This window comes from Cetorhinus maximus, chromosome 34, assembly GCF_964194155.1.
Source record: "Cetorhinus maximus chromosome 34, sCetMax3.hap1.1, whole genome shotgun sequence".
NCBI classification, from domain to species: domain Eukaryota; kingdom Metazoa; phylum Chordata; class Chondrichthyes; order Lamniformes; family Cetorhinidae; genus Cetorhinus; species Cetorhinus maximus.
This window is the reverse complement of record NC_135912.1, coordinates 5,803,865-5,818,663: the sequence shown is the minus strand read 5'-3', so window position 1 is coordinate 5,818,663 and position 14,799 is coordinate 5,803,865. Positions and strand designations below refer to the sequence as shown.

General features: G+C 47.0%; 2 long non-coding RNA genes across 2 annotated transcripts in view; both read right to left on the bottom strand.

Annotated features, from left to right (window-relative positions):
* The window catches only part of LOC144671836 (uncharacterized), a 220,503-nt gene extending 206,026 nt beyond the window's left edge, over window positions 1-14,477 (bottom strand). Inside the window, exon 1 of the long non-coding RNA XR_013574024.1 lies at window positions 14,385-14,477. This is a non-coding gene — a long non-coding RNA (uncharacterized LOC144671836). The remainder of the gene's footprint in view (window positions 1-14,384) is intronic.
* LOC144671842 (uncharacterized) lies at window positions 5,138-11,406 on the bottom strand. The gene is made up of 3 exons (XR_013574026.1): window positions 11,301-11,406; window positions 7,049-7,141; window positions 5,138-6,267 (listed from the first exon to the last, which is right to left on the bottom strand). It is a non-coding gene; the product is annotated as an uncharacterized LOC144671842 (long non-coding RNA).
* Window positions 14,478-14,799: the final 322 nt, after the last annotated feature.

Here is a 14,799-nt window from a genome sequence, read left to right as displayed (position 1 = left end):
GGAGCAAGTTCGAAGGGCTTTGTTCCTGATGTTGTTATAATAGCTTCCTGATATTTACAACTAACATCATCTGTCTCAGGTTGTTAAGCATCAAGCTGACTTTTTTCTTTAAACACGAGCCTGGTTTTAAGCCTGGGTGTATTGGCACATAATTTGCTGTCACAATTGCGCAAGGCTATTTGTCAGGACTCAGGGCAGCTAGATGGTGAAGGGTGGAACTGCAGCTCAGTCTTTATTCACTTACCAGCTTTTGTTTACAGGACACACATCACAAACCATATACCTCGAATCAATGCCCCCTTTCAGCCTGCTCCTGCATATATGAGCAGAGGTGAGCCCTCAATTGATAGCCACCACATGAGTACAAGTAACATCCATTTGATGTACCAATGGACACTCGAGGGGGTTGTTGTTATTTATAGGCAAACACCACAGCAACTTCAGGCAAGGGCCAAGGCGCGATTATATGTGGAAATTCAAGTCGATGTCTAAGGTGCATCACTCCACTAACAGCTTGGCAAAAACGGCATCTAACTGCCCGCCTCTCCATTGAAAAACATTCAGCAATGCAAAGTTGCTGAGTTTTGCAAAGTAGATAGGAATTAAAGCTCACCGGGGAAAGTTGAAGTGATGCAGGGAGCTGTTTAACATCCGGGTATATTTAAATAAAGTCTGGAATAGCTGTCGAAGATTTTAATAAGGTGCTAATTGTTAATTACTGCCAATGAACCTCTCTGTCATCGAACATGAACTTAACAAGTTTGGAATCTTATTCCTTTGGGTTTTAATTGCTGGTTATTTAATTTTTTTCTCTCTCAATCCAATCTTTCTTTTTTCAACGCAAACTGGAGGAACAGCACCTCATCTTCCGACTCGGCACTTTACAGCCTTTTGGACTGAATATTGAGTTCAACAATTTTAGACCATGAACTCTCTCCTCCATCCCCACCCCCTTTCTGTTTTTTCCCCCTCCTTTTTGTTTTTCCCAATAATTTATAGATTTTTCTTTTCCCGCCTATTTCCATTATTTTAAAATGTATTTCCATCCATTGTTTTATCTCTACCTTTTAGCCTTTGTCGATTCCTTCATCCCACCCCCACTAGGGCTACCTGTACCTTGCTCGTCCTGCTTTCTACCCTTAATTAGCACATTCCTTTAGATAATATCACCACCTTCAACACCTCTTTGTCCTTTTGTCTGTGACATCTTTTGGTTATCTCCACCTATCACTGGCCCTCTATCCAGCTCTACTTGTCCCACCCCCCCCGCCCCCCCTTAAACCAGCTTATATTTCACCTCTTTTCTATTTTTCCTTAGTTCTGTTGAAGAGTCATTCGGACTCGAAACGTTAACTGTGTTCCTCTCCGCAGATGCTGCCAGACCTGCTGAGTTTTTCCAGGTATTTTTGTTTGTGTTTTCGATTTCCAGCATCCGCAGTTTTTTGCTTTTAGCTTCTTTCTTCCCTGATCTTTATTTCTTTCTGTATGATTTTTACGTTAAGTTCACCAATTTTAATTTGTACTTCCTTTTCAATCCTGTACCGATTATTTCACAAGCATCCAATCTGATTGGTAAAGGAGATGCAGTTGCTTATCCTGCTCACTCAGACCCCTGATGCCCAGTTTCCATGTTACGAGATCTTCACTTTAAACGTTCAGTAATAAATATGGAGGACGGGCAAGGGTGGGTCTAATTAATGGCAGATGGCATTAAGAGCTGGTCCGGCAGCAAATGATGGCCCATTGTAACAAAATACTGATGGATAAAACACAGGGAGTAGTGTGATAGGGTTTGTAAAGCATGAGAGCCCTTGGAAATGGGATCTAGAAATGTGCGAGAGAGGCACCTCAGGGTTCAGCAGGATCCAGGGACATCCTGGAGTTTGGGAATCTGGCACCTGGCCAGGGGTAGATTCAGGTATCATTGTGAGGAAAATAAGCTCACATTTATATAGCACCTTAGATGTGGAAAATTACATTCCCTCGTCTAAAAGCTTGTCAAAAGTAGGGAAGGATGTTGGATGTTGGCACTTTACAGCCTTCCGGACTGAATATTGAATTCAACAACTTCAGATCTTCAACTCCCTCCTCCATCCCCACCCCCTTTCCGTTTCTTCCCCCTCCCTTTTGTTTTTTCCAATAATTTATATATTTTCTTTTCCCACCTATTTCCATTATTTTTAAATCTATACCTTTTATGCCCTGTCAGTCTTTCCACCCCACCCCCACTAGAGCTGTACCTTGTGTCCTGCCATCCAGTCTTAATTAGCACATTCTTTTAGATAATATCACCACCTTCAACACCTCTTTGTTCCTTTGTCTGTGACATCTTTTGATTATCTGCTCCTATCTCTCCCCCCACCTCCCCACCTTAAATTTCACCCCTCTCCTAATATTACTCAGTTCTGTTGAAGGGTCGTGAGGACTCGAAACGTCAACTCTTTTCTTCTCCGCCGATGCTGCCAGACCTGCTGAGTTTTTCCAGGTAATTCTGTTTTTGTTAAGGATGTTGGAAGACTATTCTGACAATGAAGAGGCTGGGGAGGTGGGGAGCAAGAGGTGGTACAGGGTGTGGTCAGCACACACGTGGAAGCTGCCCCCATGCCTGCAAATGAAGCCATGTGGATCAGGAAGAGGGAGGCCAAAGATTGTTCAGGGACATGGATATAACAGTGAGAAGAGAAGCTGATGTTGGCGATGCTTTGGCTATGATCGGATGAGTAAAGGTAGTCCCCAAAGGGAACTTCGAGTCATACAGTACAGGAGGCGGCCATGCGGCACACAAGCACCAGCTGTCTTGAGTCATCCAATCCAGTCCCACTCACCATCTGCCTCTTTCCCCACAGCCCTGTAAAAGCTTCCTTTCCAAGTATATGTCCAAATCTCTCATGAAAGTTACTATTGAACCTTGTTCTGCGGCCGCATTCCACGCAAATAAAACTAAGCTTTGGTAATAGCTTAAATGCGAAAGGTTACTTGCTTTGTAGTGTTTAGCCATTCTCCAGGTAGTTTACAAGGCACAACCAAGCACCAAAGAAGCATAAAAAAAACACAGCGGGGAGGGGATAAAGCTCATACAACAGTTGGAGAAAACCTAGAGAGGAATCTACAGGTATATCCGGAGAAATTCATATTGCACAAGCTCAGGTTCTCCTTGTTCTGGGGAAAGTATCTCCAGCTTTTGAGGCAGGCAGAAGCATTGAACTTCAATGAAGACACAAAGAGCAAGCTTATGAGGGAATTTAATCATCTTATTGTGAAATAGGTTATTTGTTGAGGTTTTTTTATTTTCGCTGAAGTCTTAGTTTGGAAGTTAAAAAATTACAAATGCCAACGGGATGAAAATTGGCCGACGAGAGGTCTGGGGTTTTGAGGTGTTGAGTTTTGCATTGTCTTCGAGACGTGGATACTTCGGATCAGCCGTTCAGGATTCCGTTTCTTCACAAGTCCTGAGCGGTTTCCTATTGATCGATTTCTAGCCACTTCTCTCGCTTCGGATTGGTTATTTCCCCTCCTTTTCATCGCAGCAAGTGCCCGAACTAAAGAGGCGATGGGAAAAGCATGACGGAGAGGTGTTACCGGACCTGTCGGGACCCGACGCCAGGGCCTTTTGCATATTACTAATGCATCTCAGGACATTGGTCACAGTAAAGCAGGAGGTACACTGATTTATTCCACATAGCACTCTATATGTCATCAGGATCACTGGTTAAGCCAATTACATTTTCATTATACAGTACAGGGGGAATTTTAGTGATACTTTCAGGAGTAAATTCTATGATTTATGTAATCCTTTTGCAAGCCCAGGATACTTCCAGTAGTGTGTAGCAGCAGCATGAGGAATGGGGCAGGGAAAGCATGAGGAGGAGTTACCATCTGGTTGGATACTGTTCAGAAGCACACATACATGAGGAGTAGGCCATATTCAGCCCCTTAAACCTCCTCCGCCACTCGATAAGATCATGGCTGCTCAGATTGTGGCCTCAACTCCACTTCCCTTGCTGACCCCTGCGGAGTGTGATGACACTGAGGTGGAGGTGGCAAGAGTCCGGCTGAGGTTTAATGAGGGCAGTACTTGGGGCCAGAGTTTACCAGCAGCTTTTGGATTATGGCGGTGATGAGGGGTGGTAATGGCGTCCGAGGAAGAGATGCTAGGAAAGCAGGATTTGAAAACTCTCAGGTGAGGTTTCTAGTTTTTCGTTGCACTGGGAGGGAGCTGTCACGTTTTGGTAGGAGTGGAAGAGCGGCCTCAAGGGCATTAGAAAGTAAAAGTGGGGAACGACATCCGGTAATCCAGGAGAGAGAGTCCTTGATTTGGGAGAATGAGAGGCGGGGGGGGGGTCTCCATAGAGTCTACTAAAAAGAAAAAAGGCTTGCATTTATATAGCACCTTTCATGACCATAAAAATCTCAAAGTGCTTTACAGATAAGGAAGGGCTTTTGAAGTGTCATTACTACTGTAATGTCAGAAACACAGCAGCCAATTTGCACACAGCAAGACCCCATTAAACAGCAACGTGATAAAGGCCATATCATCTGTTGTAGTGATGTTGGTTGTAGGGGGGTAAGGATTTGGTCGAGGTGGTCCCAGGGTCTTTTGTGCAGCGCAAACAATATTGCAGGATCCAAGGGAGCTATCGGAGGTGGTCCTGAGGGTGAAGAGTGGGGAGATGGGGAGTGCAAGATCTTTGGAAGAGGGTGGAGGCTGGTGAAATAAGAGATGGGTATCTCAGCAGTGTCGAGAACGGGAGCAGTGCAGAACGCAGTCCCAATTTCTCCCGACTTGGGTGGGATCCAGCGGGAACTGTCCCTCCTCAAGGATCCAAGCTAATCACCTTGCCCCAACCTCATGAGGCAGAGAATTCACACCTTGAGAGTAAACAAACAGAGGAACTGTCACCGACTTCCAATAAAGTCACTGTTCTAAAAAAAAGGGCCTAAACTGGACTAGGGGATGCACTGGAGCATCAAACATCAAGAAGAGGTATGTACATTAGAACCGTGTTTTAAGCATGACAGGAACATCATATTCAAGACTTTTAATATTTTACACACATGACAAGTGTAAAGAGAAAGATCAAGTGCTATAAATTCTTCAACCAGTTGGATTTTGAAAGTGGCAGATTTAGTATGGCAATATGGTAATAAATATATTTATTGAGGTATCCAGTTAAAACAACACATGCGATGTCTCCTCACAGTGAATCAATTTAAACAGCAAGAGACCAATTGCACAGTCACTTAACAGCCCTGGACAAACAACAGGATGCAGCTGATACAGTGAAATGCAGGCGACTGTTAACACAGATGTGACAGCAGAAGGGATCAGTTGGATAGTTTTTAATTAAGCGACATACTGAGCCAGATATTAAAGGGCTTCCATGATTTTATTGCATCTGGTTTTCAAAAACCCCAGTATTGCTGGTCCCCAGTTCCTGCTGATTGCTGACAGCACTTCCCTCAAGAGCTCTCATTCTGAACGCAACCACCCGGAGCAGACTTGCTTCCCACGTCAAATTATCTGTTGCACGGTGTCTCAGTGCATATGTTCTGGGATGGTTCCTGGTTCAACTGAAGTGGATCCTTGCACAGCGGGCGGGGGGGGGGGTGGTTCGCCCAATAGCCATTAGGCCCGAAAGCATCAGCAGGTCACAGGAACAAAAAGCGCTTTTAGCTTCGTTGTCACGTTAGACAGGGATGCTCAAACCCACCGAGGCTTTCATTGTGCTGTTATCTGTAGGGTTAAGGCAGAAAAGCCAGTGGTTCAAAGGGGCCTTTGGTGTCAATATTCCCGTCCAAGCACCAATCTGTGCAGACTGATGCTGAGGAATCACCTGTTAAAGAGGTTCAATGCTTGAAACGCCAATGCATCTGGATCTGGACCTCGAAACAGAATGACACCTCCCTGGTTGCGGTGGTGTGGGAGCTTTTCTTGTGACTAACCTGGGACCTGCTGTTGCCCCAATTGGGTGTCCAAGACACTCTGCACCCCCTGCACCAATACCCACCATGTTAACGAGCCCAAATTTCACTAAGATGTTCGAAGGGAAGGAATATCAGTGGTTAATAAAAACGCTTTCAGGGCGGGCGCACTGTCTCTACTACTTCAATGTTACGAATCGTTTCCTGTGACGATCCTTCAAGTTGCCATCAGAATCCTTAAGCACGGCCGCAAGCGCCTCAAGTCTGAGGAAACTCTGCTTGCTTATTTACGGTCGTCACTGTGCTCTTGATGGTCGCCAGTCTGTTCTGAAACATACTCCACACCTGTTGGGGCAAGGTGATTAGGTTAACAAATACTTAGAATCGTTTTGCATTCAAAATGAAGTACTGCCCACAGCAGAGATGCGCCAGGAGGAGGTCTGACTTTGTTAAAACTACTCTATAGTTCTACCTACCAAAAGCCAGTTTTGATATCGAATTAAGTTGTTCCAGGGTGGTGCGATACAGGGTGATGTTTATTCCAATGATAGCGCTTCTGTCTAAAGCTCAGCACAAGGATCTCTGCTGGACGCCTGAACAAAGCATTGGCCACTCGCCTTACGTCTGGCTTAATCTGATCCAAGTTGGCAACGGTTAACCTAACGGGAGAAGCCATAGTATTTCTTCTTGATCATCCTGGAGTGGCCCTGGTGGAAAGTGTGTGTCAAACAAAGACAGGAGCAGGAGCAGGCTCGCCTGGGGTGTGCTTTCCACAGTCTGGCTGAAAGTTATTGGGTCACTTGCAGAGCACCAGGCACGACCAGAAAACCTGGGCCGCTTTGCATCACTGGAAACCTGACCCACGCACAGGTCAGGAGAGAGGAGAAACCCACCCCCCCCTCAAAAAAAGGAGGGACGATGCTTATCCCAACGGTGTAGCTGCCGCCTGGGATTTCTCACCGCAGAGTGATGAGCCGATTCTCGTACTTGTGTATCTTTATGGTTCAAGAGTGATGGAGTCACCTGTGAAACTCGCTAACTTTTAAAAGCGTGACGGTTCCCACAAGTGGGTAGGACACGCTTGAATCAATATCGATCGGTAACAGGCTGAATCCCCATCACTGACCTGTGCCATTTTCTCCACGTCGCCTGTTTTCTCAGCCCAGTAGGAGAGGTTCTTGTTCAGTTCATTCATCAGCTGTACAGCTTCCTCCAGCTCCTGCCACAAAACAGTGAGATCTGAATGTGTGCAAAACCCAAATCAATAGGAAACCACATCCTGTCGCTGCCTCCACTTGCTGCTCAAAGTAACGTGTCTCTATCCCTTGCAATCCTCTGTTGGAGCATGGTCCCTCCATTGTGGGTTTGTTTCTGTGACTAACCCGGCTTCTCTCTCTCTAGCCCGGGTTTATTTCTGTCTCTAACCCGGTCTCTCTCTCTCTCTATCCCGGGTTTATTTCTGTGTCTAACCCGGTCTCTCTCTCTCTCTCTATCCCGGGTTTATTTCTGTGTCTAACCCGGTCTCTCTCTCTCTATCCCGGGTTTATTTCTGTGTCTAACCCGGTCTCTCTCTCTCTATCCCGGGTTTATTTCTGTGTCTAACCCGGTCTCTCTCTCTCTATCCCGGGTTTATTTCTGTGTCTAACCCGGTCTCTCTCTCTCTATCCCGGGTTTATTTCTGTGTCTAACCCGGTCTCTCTCTCTCTCTCTATTCCGGGTTTATTTCTGTGTCTAACCCGGTCTCTCTCTCTCTCTATCCCGGGTTCATTTCTGTGTCTAACCCGGTCTCTCTATCCCGGGTTTATTTCTGTGTCTAACCCGGTCTCTCTCTCTCTCTATCCCGGGTTTATTTCTGTGTCTAACCCGGTCTCTCTCTCTCTCTATCCCGGGTTTATTTCTGTGTCTAACCCGGTCTCTCTCTCTCTATCCCGGGTTTATTTCTGTGTCTAACCCGGCTTCTCTCTCTCTCTATCCCGGGTTTATTTCTGTGTCTAACCCGGTCTCTCTCTCTCTCTATCCCGGGTTTATTTCTGTGTCTAACCCGGTCTCTCTCTCTCTATCCCGGGTTTATTTCTGTGTCTAACCCGGTCTCTCTCTCTCTCTATCCCGGGTTTATTTCTGTGTCTAACCCGGCTTCTCTCTCTCTATCCCGGGTTTATTTCTGTGTCTAACCCGGTCTCTCTCTCTCTCTATCCCGGGTTTATTTCTGTGTCTAACCCGGTCTCTCTCTCTCTCTATCCCGGGTTTATTTCTGCGTCTAACCCGGTCTCTCTCTCTATCCCGGGTTTATTTCTGTGTCTAACCCGGTCTCTCTCTCTCTATCCCGGGTTTATTTCTGTGTCTAACCCGGTCTCTCTCTCTCTATCCCGGGTTTATTTCTGTGTCTAACCCGGTCTCTCTCTCTCTATCCCGGGTTTATTTCTGTGTCTAACCCGGTCTCTCTCTCTCTCTCTATCCCGGGTTTATTTCTGTGTCTATCCCGGTCTCTCTCTCTCGCTATCCCGGGTTTATTTCTGTGTCTAACCCGGTCTCTCTCTCTCTCTATCCCGGGTTTATTTCTGTCTAACCCGGTCTCTCTCTCTCGCTATCCCGGGTTTATTTCTGTGTCTAACCCGGTCTCTCTCTCTCTCTATCCCGGGTTTATTTCTGTGTCTAACCCGGTCTCTCTCTCTCTCTATCCCGGGTTTATTTCTGTCTCTAACCCGGTCTCTCTCTCTCTCTATCCCGGGTTTATTTCTGTGTCTAACCCGGTCTCTCTCTCTCTATCCCGGGTTTATTTCTGTGTCTAACCCGGTCTCTCTCTCTCTATCCCGGGTTTATTTCTGTCTCTAACCCGGTCTCTCTCTCTCTCTATCCCGGGTTTATTTCTGTGTCTAATCCGGTCTCTCTCTCTCTCTATCCCGGGTTTATTTCTGTGTCTAACCCGGTCTCTCTCTCTCTCTATCCCGGGTTTATTTCTGTGTCTAACCCGGTCTCTCTCTCTCTCTATCCCGGGTTTATTTCTGTGTCTAACCCGGTCTCTCTCTATCCCGGGTTTATTTCTGTCTCTAACCCGGTCTCTCTCTCTCTCTATCCCGGGTTTATTTCTCTCTCTATCCCGGGTTTATTTCTGTGTCTAACCCGGTCTCTCTCTCTCTATCCCGGGTTTATTTCTCTCTCTATCCCGGGTTTATTTCTGTGACTAACCCGGGTTCTCTCTCTCTCTATCCCGGGTTTATTTCTCTCTCTATCCCGGGTTTATTTCTGTGTCTAACCCGGTCTCTCTCTCTCTATCCCGGGTTTATTTCTCTCTCTATCCCGGGTTTATTTCTGTGTCTAACCTGGTCTCTCTCTCTCTATCCCGGGTTTATTTCTGTGTCTAACCCGGTCTCTCTCTCTCTATCCCGGGTTTATTTCTGTGTCTAACCCGGTCTCTCTCTCTCTCTATCCCGGGTTTATTTCTGTGTCTAACCCGGTCTCTCTCTCTCTATCCCGGGTTTATTTCTGTGACTAACCCGGGTTCTCTCTCTCTCTATCCCGGGTTTATTTCTCTCTCTATCCCGGGTTTATTTCTGTCTCTAACCCGGTCTCTCTCTCTCTCTCTATCCCGGGTTTATTTCTCTCTCTATCCCGGGTTTATTTCTGTGACTAACCCGGGTTCTCTCTCTCTCTATCCCGGGTTTATTTCTCTCTCTATCCCGGGTTTATTTCTGTGTCTAACCCGGTCTCTCTCTCTCTATCCCGGGTTTATTTCTGTGTCTAACCCGGTCTCTCTCTCTCTATCCCGGGTTTATTTCTGTGTCTAACCCGGTCTCTCTCTCTCTATCCCGGGTTTATTTCTGTGTCTAACCCGGTCTCTCTCTCTCTATCCCGGGTTTATTTCTGTGTCTAACCCGGTCTCTCTCTCTCTCTATTCCGGGTTTATTTCTGTGTCTAACCCGGTCTCTCTCTCTCTCTATCCCGGGTTTATTTCTGTGTCTAACCCGGTCTCTCTCTCTCTCTATCCCGGGTTTATTTCTGTCTCTAACCCGGTCTCTCTCTCTCTCTATCCCGGGTTTATTTCTGTGTCTAACCCGGTCTCTCTCTCTCTCTATCCCGGGTTTATTTCTGTGTCTAACCCGGTCTCTCCCTCTCTCTATCCCGGGTTTATTTCTGTGTCTAACCCGGTCTCTCTCTCTCTCTATCCCGGGTTTATTTCTGTGTCTAACCCGGTCTCTCTCTCTCTATCCCGGGTTTATTTCTGTGTCTAACCCGGTCTCTCTCTCTCTCTATCCCGGGTTTATTTCTGTGTCTAACCCGGTCTCTCTCTCTCTCTCTATCCCGGGTTTATTTCTGTGTCTAACCCGGTCTCTCTCTCTATCCCGGGTTTATTTCTGTCTCTAACCCGGTCTCTCTCTCTCTATCCCGGGTTTATTTCTGTGTCTAACCCGGTCTCTCTCTCTCTCTCTATCCCGGGTTTATTTCTGTGTCTAACCCGGTCTCTCTCTCTCTCTATCCCGGGTTTATTTCTGTGTCTAACCCGGTCTCTCTCTCTCTATCCCGGGTTTATTTCTGTGTCTAACCCGGTCTCTCTCTATCCCGGGTTTATTTCTGTCTCTAACCCGGTCTCTATCTCTCTCTATCCCGGGTTTATTTCTCTCTCTATCCCGGGTTTATTTCTGTGTCTAACCCGGTCTCTCTCTCTCTATCCCGGGTTTATTTCTGTGTCTAACCCGGTCTCTCTCTCTCTCTATCCCGGGTTTATTTCTGTGTCTAACCCGGTCTCTCTCTCTCTCTCTATCCCGGGTTTATTTCTGTGTCTAACCCGGTCTCTCTCTCTATCCCGGGTTTATTTCTGTCTCTAACCCGGTCTCTCTCTCTCTATCCCGGGTTTATTTCTGTGTCTAACCCGGTCTCTCTCTCTCTCTCTATCCCGGGTTTATTTCTGTCTCTAACCCGGTCTCTCTCTCTCTCTATCCCGGGTTTATTTCTCTCTCTATCCCGGGTTTATTTCTGTGTCTAACCCGGTCTCTCTCTCTCTATCCCGGGTTTATTTCTGTGTCTAACCCGGTCTCTCTCTCTCTATCCCGGGTTTATTTCTGTGTCTAACCCGGTCTCTCTCTCTCTATCCCGGGTTTATTTCTGTGACTAACCCGGTCTCTCTCTCTCTATCCCGGGTTTATTTCTGTGTCTAACCCGGTCTCTCTCTCTCTATCCCGGGTTTATTTCTGTGTCTAACCCGGTCTCTCTCTCTCTATCCCGGGTTTATTTCTCTCTCTATCCCGGGTTTATTTCTGTCTCTAACCCGGTCTCTCTCTCTCTATCCCGGGTTTATTTCTGTATCTAACCCGGGTTTATTTTGACGAAACCTGATTTTCCCCCCACTTTTCTCCTCAGTGCCGCTTTGTCCCCCCGGTTACCTGGTTGATCCCCCGTTGCAAAGCCCGTTTGGCCTCCTCGTACTCGGCGGCGGAAAGCTCGGCGCCGCCATTTCGCGCCATTTTTTTTGGGCCAGCTCGCGCTCGTGCGCATGTGCGGCTCCTTGGCGGTGATCGGGGAAAAGGAGGACCAAGGAGCCCCCAATGCGCCTGCGTATTGCCGGCGGACCCGGCCGCCGCGCCTGCGTTCGGGCAAGGGCGCACGCTCGATCACCCCTCACCCAGCTCTTTTTACATAGTACGCATGCGCCCATCAACCGCATGCCCGACATGGCCAACTGCGCTTGCGCCAAGTGCAGACTTGGAGCTGTGTGCTGCTCCCCACAGTCGACTTGCCATTTAAATACCATCTTTGCAGGCATTGCCAAAACTCAGGCTTCTGCTTCAAACGCTCTTCCAAGGTCTCCTGTCACGCTTTCAGTGCATAACAGGGGGTTCTCCCCACATCCTGGCCCAATATTTATTCGCAAACCCAAAGAATTATTTGCTATCTCATTGCTGCCTGTGGGAGCTTGCTGTGCCTAAATTGTCTGCCACGTTTCCTATTAGATAAAGAGAAGCTGCACGGCTGAAAAAAATATTTGATTAGGTGTAATGCGCTTAGCTTTAACAACCTCAGGGCACACCTACGTGAATGTAAGATCTCAGGTTTTATAGAATCACAGTGCAGAAGAGGCCCTTTAGCCCATCGAGTCTGCACCGACACGTGAAAAACACCTGACCTACCTACCTACCTAATCCCATTTACCAGCACTTGGCCTCTGGGTGTGAAGGTCGTGGGTTCAAGACTCACTTTAGGTTGCGAATGCATAACCCTCGGCTGAACCTGGTGGCAGCATCAAAAGGGGGTGCTGCATTGTCAGAGGCACCGTCCTTCGTGAGTGATGCTAAAACAGATGGTTGGATGGACAATTTTTTTCCCCCAAAAGTATAATTTATTCGTAAAATTCGTCAAAGTACGTTACAAAACATTTCGACTTGGAAAGTACAGAAAGTGCGATGAAATTCAACCTGGTCTCCACACAGCCTGACAAGGAACATACATCGTGAATATCAGGGCCATTGAATGTTTTAAGGCAGGGGAAGAGTGATTCTTGACTAACGAGGGAATCAAAGGCTATCGGGGGCAGGCAGGATCGTGGCATTAAAGCCACAGTCAGATCAGCCACTATCTTATTAAATATCAGAGCAGGCTCGAGGGGCAGATTGGCCTTCTGCTGCCCCACTTCGTGTGGACGTTCATATGTATATGTATTGAAGCACCTCAGAGTGGAGTATGTCATATAGAGAAAAGGTGAATTCTATTCCAAATTCTGCAACTTTCAGTTCGACACGTTTTGCTCTCAGAATGTATGCTTGACAGGGAATGACTATTTAAATATCACGAGTATTACAGTTGCATTGAGGCACCTAAGAATGGAACATGCTGTAGGATGTTTGATGATGTTACCAAGTTAAGTGGAAAGATAAGCTGTGGGGAGGACACAGAGAGGTTGCAAACAGATATAGATAAAGTGAGTGGGCAACAAGATGGCAGAGTGGGAAGTGTGAAGTTTTTCATTCTGGTTGTCAGAATGAAAAAAGCAGATTTTTTTTTTGGAAGGTGAACAACTTGTAAGTGTTGATGTTCAAAGAGACCTGGGTATGCTTGCACGCGGAATGCAGAAAGTTAGCACAATGGTGCAGCAAGCAATTACAAGGTGAATGGCATGTTGGCAGGGGGATTGGAGTACTGTGCAAGAATAAAGAAGTCTTGCTCCAGTTATACAGGGTTTTGGTGAGACCACATCCGGAGTAGTGTGTGCATTTAAGAAAGGATATACTTGCCTTGGAGGCAGTTCACTAAATTGGTCATGCAAGGTTGAGTAAACTGGCCTTATGTTCACTGGAAGAACGAGAGGCGATCTCACTAAAACCTACAAAATCTGGAGGGGCTTGATTGGATGGACGTGGAGAGATTGTTTCCGCTGGTCGGGGGAGTCTAAAACACGGGGACACAGTCTCAGGATAAGGGGGCCGGTCATTTAGGACTGAGACGAGGAGAAACTACTTCACTCAAAGGATTGTGAATCTTTGGAATTCTCCACCCCAGAGTGTTGTGCACGCTCCAAAGTTGAATATATTTAAGATTTTTGGTCTCTCAGGGAATTAAGGGATATGGGGAGCAGGCAGGAAAATAGAGGCAATACCCAAAATCAACTCTGATCTATTTGAATGGTGGAGCAGGCTCGATGGTCTACTGCTGTTCCTATTTCCTGTCGCTATTAGATAGAATTTGCAGCACAGAAACAGGCCAGTCTAACTGGTCTATTCTCCACATGTCCTAGGCCCAACCATCTTCAGCTAACCTTCCAATAACCTCCCCTCAATCATAAGGTCAGAAAGGGAATGTTCACAGATGATTGCACAGTGTTCAGCATCATTTGTGATTCCTCAGGTACTGAAGCGGTCCGTGTCCATATGCAGCAAGACCTAGACAATATTCAGTCCGGGACTGATAAATTGCAAGTGACATTCACACCACACAAGTGCCAGGCAATGACCATTCCAGACAAGAGAGAATCTAACCATCTCCCCATGACATTCAATGGCATTACTATTGCTGAATCCCCCATTATCAACATCCTGGTTTGGGGGTGGGGGGGGTTGTGGTTTACCATTGACCAGATATTGGACTGGACCAGTCATGCCGTTGCTACAAGAGCAGGTCAGAGGCTGGGAATTCTGCAGAGAGTAACTCACCTCCTGACTCCCCAAAGTCTGTACAACATTTAAATGGCACAAGTTAGGAGTGTGATGGAATACTCCCCACTTGCCTGGATGAGTGCAGCTCCCACAACACTCAAAATGCTCAACACCATCCAGGACAAAGCATCCCTGCTTGATTGGCACCCCATCCACAAACATTCACTTCCTCCACCACCGACGCACAGTTGCAGCAGTGTGTGTACCATCTACAAGATGCACCGCAGCAACTCACCAAGGCTCCTTCCACAGCACCTTCCAAACCCATGACCACTACCACCTAGAAGGACAAGGGCAGCAGAGAGATGGGAACACCACCACCTGGAAGTTCGCCTCCAAGTCACTCGCCATCCTGACTTCCAACTATATCGGCCGTTCCTTCACTGTCGCTGGGTCAAAATCCTGGAACTCCCTTCCTAACAGGACTGTGGGTGTACCTACACCACATGGACTGCAGCGGTTCAAGAAGGCAGCTCACCATCACCTTCTCAAGGGCAATTAAGGATGGGCAATAAATGCTGGCCCAGCCAGCGACGCCCGCATCCCATGAACAAACATAAAAAAAAAGCCCGCTCTCACCTTACCTCATCTCGCTCTAAATAGCATTCTATTTCTTTCTCCCTCATGCAATTATTCAGCTTCCCCTTACGAGGGGAGACGATGGTGTAGCGATATTATCACTGGACTAATAATCCAGAGACCCAGAGTAATGCTCTGGGGACCAGGGTTCGAATCC